The following is a 6,214-nucleotide window of genomic DNA, read 5'->3' on the forward strand; positions in this document are numbered from 1 at the left end:
CACTATCAGTATACAAATTAAGGGGTTGAGAATGAAATAACTGAAAAACTTGAATGACTGCATAAAGTTCAACAAGCTGTGCTGAGGAATACAGGGAGAGACAGGAGGTAGACTTTGAATCCACAACATAGGCAGCAATCTCATTGGCTGAGCCATCTGTCAATATCAGGGGAGCCTCTGTTATAGGTTGTGATGTAGAGTTAATTTGGGGAAATCAAAGGGATGAATTCTGGCCAACTGTAATAAGGGATCACTAGGATAATGGTTATTGATAGTACCAAGAAAGGAGGAGCAGGCAATAGGCCATTCATTACTTGTTTGAAGAATCCAATCTAATTGTTCTCACCTATAGGGGATGACTATGGAGTCAGGATCTTTGCAAAGTATTGGCAACTTGTTTCTCTGCCCTTAATAATTAGCTTGGCCATTAAAGATGAATAAGTGGCCAGCACCTCTGAGGGAGGGGTGGGTACGTGGACCCAGAGTAGGGAATTCCCTCTTTTTTCTTCTCTGATGGTTATTTGTTGCCAGAAGACTCCTGTGGGGACATGGGATGTTGCAAAAGCAATGTATAACAGGGGGTCAGAATAGGATATCTGGAAAACAGCTTGGTTGTGAATAGCTTTGTTGACTAGAGCCAGAGAGGCCAGGACCTCAGACATAAGCTTTCTGGTGGAAGAAGGGTTTGAGTCTCCTTTTAGAATCTCATTAAGGGGGACCAGTTCATCTGTGGTAAGTTTTAAGTAAAGTCTGAGCCATTGAATATCACCTAACACTTTTTGGAAATCGTTTAAGCTTTGAAGATGGGAAGTTCATAATTGAATCTTTGGGGTTAAGACTCTTGTTGATAAAGCTCAAAACCCAAGTAAAGATTGGGATCTGCTAATTGGTCTTTGTCAGGGGAAATTTGAAGTCCCCTTTTTGAAAGGCTATATGTTAGCTCCTGATAGCACTGGAAGAGTGGGTCTTGATGTTGGCCTGCCAAAAGAATATCATCCATATAATGGAGAATATAGATGGAAGGCCACATTACTCTGATGGGTTCTATTGCTTGAGCCACAAATTTTTGGCATATAGTGGGACTATTTGTCATTCCTTGGGGTAGAACCCTCCATTGGAAACATGGCATTGGTCCCTGGAAATTAATTTGGAGAACATTATGGGCAAAATGTGATTTATCCTCAGGGTATAGGGGAATAGTAAAAACAGTGCAGAGTTCTTTTATGAGTTGAAGATGTTCACGCTTTTGTTGGATGACCTCTTTGAGGGAGGAAACCTCAGTGAGGAGAAGGTCCTTGGCTCTTTGCAAGAGGGCAGATGTTTCCTCATCCTCAATAACGGGTGCACAAAAGGGTGATGCAGAAGCCATCACACCCTGTGGTGGAAACTGGTAGGGAGGAGGTTTAAAAGGAGAAAGTTTAGTGGGAGGCATGTTTGAGGAGGGGGGCCAATCAGGATTGATACTTGGCAGCTTCTTCATCTAAGGATGCTTCCTCTTCTGGAGTTAAATCATCATCAAAATTTTTGAGGGAAGGGTATACATTCTGTGAGGGAAAGCATGGAGAAGGATGGTTATTCTGATTGGGCAGCTGGAACAATTTTAGACATGGGTGGTTCAGGAATATTAATACTGACAGAATGACAGACAGAGGGTGGATGGACCCTTTTAAGGCTTTTTATCCCTCCTTAATTAATTTTTGAACATCAAGGGAATGATTATAAGTTTTTAAGACATCATTAATTAAATTCCAGTAGGAAAGGTTTGAATGGGGACCTTTTCAGGACCAAAAGTCTGGTAACAATCATTTAAACAGTCATCAACCCGTCTCCAGCATTTTTCATCTATGGTTCCTTCTTGGGGAAACCAAGGATAGACATCTCCAATATAGTCAAGAAAAGTTTTTAAGTCTTTCTTTTTAACCCTAGTTCCTCATGTCTTGAGAGACTGTTTCAGTCCCAAAATAAACAAATCCTGTTACTAACTGCTTGTCCCATGGTAAACTTACCTTGCATCATCACATGAAAAATTTCTCCAGATTCGAGCAGTGGTGGCCCATGCCTTTAATCCCAGCACTTGGGAGGCAGAGGCAGGCTGATCTTTGTGAGTTCAAGGCCAGTCTGGTCTACAGAGCGAGATCCAGGAAAGGTGCAAAGCTACACAGAGAAACCCTGTCTCAAAAAAAAAAAAAAAAAAAAAAAAAAAAGAAAGAAAGAAAAATTCCTCCGGATCTCTGTCTCACAGCTGGGCGTTTCCATAGTAATCACTGATCGGACCTTTGCTTGTGGAGCCGTCTTCCATGGTCGTCCAACTCTTACAAAGGCCCCACGCTGGGCACCAGTTGTCCCGACCAGGGGGATCCCTAGAAAGGGGAATGGCAAATGAAAGGGACAAGAGACACAAAGAATTAACAAGACAGTATTCTGATCAAGCTGCAAAATTTTATTTTTCTCAGGTGGGTTTTATAGTAAGCAGACCAGGAAACTTTCTTTGGGAAAAGACCAGGGGACTGTTTAGTTGCCAGGCAACCCAACCAAGCAACCTAACCACAAAACATTGTTACTAATGGTCACTGTAGCAGAAACATAAGGAAATGTTAAGTTGTTTTCTAATAACTCAAGACTTGTCCAGGCATGTCAAAAGTTTCTGGTTAGTGGCTCAATACTGGACAACATAAATTTAACTCAGGCAGGCAATATGGCATGGCTCTTGAAATTGTCTTCAGCAAGAGTTTCCACTCTAAGTCTTTCTATGATATATATTTTGCCAACTATGTGTATTCTGTGATTATCAATGTGGTGAAGAACATTCATTCAGCAATATACTGTAATTGATTAATTGTTATAGGGAAGTAAGTTTTTGGCAGTAATGCATAAGCTCCAGTTTTGTTAGCTTTTTTCATGATGCCACTTGGTAATGAAAATTTTATCATGTGGCCAGGTGTGACATGATCATAACTTTCTGTACACACTTTGACTTCTACAAAAAAAAAAAAAAAAGGATCAGTTAGAATATAGTGTTCATTTAGCTATTGACAAGCATTGTTTTGGAGCTATTGCACTTAGAAATGAACTCTTAGTGGTTAACTTTATGGAATAATAGGGAATCAATTACTGTTCAAATACAAAGTCCTTTCTGCAAGTCATATATTGTGAAATAACTATACAATGATACCATCTAAGGAAATAATTATAACAACCACCATTGTCTTTAGCACCAAAAGAGCTCACCTAAAACAAAATGGACCAGGAGTAAATAGCATGGAAGAATAGTTAAATTTGTACTGTGTGTACTGTGTGTGATTGTATTAATCATTCAAGCTCACTCCAATTTACTATTTTACAACTGCTAATAAAGTAGTTTTCAATGAAAGGGATGACAACTTTGGCATCTAAGACTAAAGGTTTTGTGTTTATTTTTCATTTTATATAGAATTGTGTTATTTTCATCATTAATAAGTATTTCCATCATTACCTTCTAATTTGGAACATAATTTCTTTCTGCTCATAATTTCTATTGACATTTATATCTTTTTATTTATTTTATTTTATTTTTTAAACCGCTTAGCCATTAGCTCAGGCCTACCATTGTCTAGCTCTTATTCTTATATTTAGCCCATTCCTATTAATCTATATTTTGCCACGTGACTTGTGGCTTACCAGTATCTTACATCTTTCTTGTCATGGCGGCAGCTGGCAGTGGCTCTCTGACCCAGGCTTCTACCTCCGAGAATTCTCTTCTCTCTTGTCCCACCTATATTTCCAGCCTGGCTACTGGCCAATCAGCATTTTATTTGTACAGAGCAATATCCACAACACTTCTCCTTTTCTTTTTTTTTAAAGGAAGGTTTTAACTTTTACATAGTAAAATTACGTATAACAAAACAATTATCAAGCAAGAATTACAGTTACAACATCTAATCTATTTGTTTTGGCAAAATTAAACAAAATATTTTATCTATCCTATATTCATGAATCTAAGGTTTCATATCTAACTTATCTTTTATTATAACTGAGGAAAATTATACCTATCTAGTCTTCAACTACATCAAGGACCTCAGAAGGATATAATATTACCTGAGAAATGGGAGAAGTATGCAAGCAACTTTCCAGAGTCTTGTAGGGTAGACAGAGACAGCTGGCAGCCTGGACAGTCACCTAATGTTCCTTTGTAAAGTTGGGGCATTTGACTTCAGCCCACAGGGCTAGAGTCTCTCAGTCATTTCTCTCACTGTTTTGTAGAATGTCTGGCAGTTTCCTCTGCCACGCAGGTACCGAAGGACTATTTTGTCAAGCAAAGTTTAGTTGTCACCTTCTTATAGGTCCTGCATGTCCAGTTGATACATTTTTAAGCAGTCCAGGCAAGAACAGTTTCCTGTCCAAATGGCTATTTTTGTCAAGGTGAAGATAAGATATGAAGTGTCTTCAATGCCCATCCTCCTCTCTGAAGTAAATTGGTGCTGCCATGAGCAGACATGTCTCATAGTCCAGAAAGTCTAAATTTTTAAAAATATTTTAAATGTCATGTTCTGTAGATCTTTAAAGTATTTGAAGATTATCTATCTATCTGAAATATATCTATGAATACCTAGAATACTTAATTAACATGACTACGAGTATGATTATCATAGATGACTAAATTATTAATCTATTTTTTAATTTCCCATTACAATTTTAAATGAGCTGTACAAACATAATACCTTAAACAAGAGTAGAAATATACACACAGTGTAACAAAATTAACTTTAACTTTGTATCAATAGACTAAAATCTATACCAATGTAAAACATTTCAAACAAGTTGTTGATCTTTAAAAGTAGCTTCATTAATCTACCCTTTTATCCTATCATATCTATATCATATCCCCTTTTCATCTTTAGAGAGAGATTTTATTTATAATCAACCTGTTTTAAATAAAAATATTGTTTTTTCTCTGTCCCACACAAGAGGGCTCTTCTGATTTGGGACACAAAATTCTCTTATCCTTTTTTTTTTTTTTTTTAATTAATATGTCTGGGTTTAGAGATGGAGTGAGCCAATTCCATCTCCAAAGTCAGCTTGATATATTTGGGAATTTGGGTGTACTTTCTCTTACTACTTCCTGCTGGAGGGGGGGCACTGTATCATGGGGGACACAAAGAAAATTTTAGGATTATGGAGTAGTCTGTGAGGAGTAGTGCAAGTTTGAGACAGTTGCCTTGAAACCATTCTGGCTGTTGCATCATCTGGGCCATGGTGTCATTGGAGAACTTTCAGGGTGTCTTGGCTGGTCAAACCTGATGTATATTAATCTGGAACAAATCCATAGCCTCTTGATTTCTGTGGAAATAAAAGCAGAGTCTCCTTTCCAAAGCAACATATCCTTAGATCTAAAATTTGAAGTCAAGGTGTTTTTAAAATACACATATTAGCTTAACTCTGCTGCCTTTAAAATCAAATATCTCTCTTCAGCTAAAAATCCCAAAGACAACACAATCCAGATTCTCTGTGTAATATCCATCTTTACATGGCTTATTTTTTATACTACCTTTACTTGTCTCTTTAAAGACTTTATTTTTAAAAAACTATCTATTTGTTTATATAACTGTATATATTCCTTTTTCTCTCTCTTCCTAGCCTAGGTACATTTTTACACACATTGTAAAGCATTTAATGTCTTGTTTTATCTGAATTTGTTTTATTGTGAATCTGCTGTTTTAAACTGCAGCATTTGGCTGCTGGCTCTGCCCACCTCAGCTTCCCAACATGGTGGTGGTATGTTTCCTGCCAGCTCTGGGAGCCATCATCAACTCTTAGAAACAGTGGTTCTATGCTTCTATCAAAGCAGTGTGTAGCCCAGAAACCTATTTTTTTTTAAATAGCAAAGGCTAAATCTACCAAGCAGTGTAATGTGCCACTTACAAATGCCTCATTCCCGCCATACTGTTGGCCAAACGCACAAGCCAAGAACATGCCAACTTGAGAGAAACAACTATGAAGCTGTTTTTAGCTGTATTGAATTGCTTATTAAATATTCTTAGGTTTAAGGTGGAAACTCAAACTGTTGGGCACCATTTGTAGCTGGAGACCTTCTCTCCAGCCCCCACCAAACCCTGTTAGTCCAACAACCCACTTATAAAATAAACACACAGACACTTATATTTTTTAAACTGCTTGGCCTTTAGCTCAGGCCTATCATTGTCTAGCTCTTACTCTTATATTTAGCCCATTTCTGTTA

Source organism: Onychomys torridus, chromosome 11 (genome assembly GCF_903995425.1).
Source record: "Onychomys torridus chromosome 11, mOncTor1.1, whole genome shotgun sequence".
Lineage (NCBI taxonomy): Eukaryota > Metazoa > Chordata > Mammalia > Rodentia > Cricetidae > Onychomys > Onychomys torridus.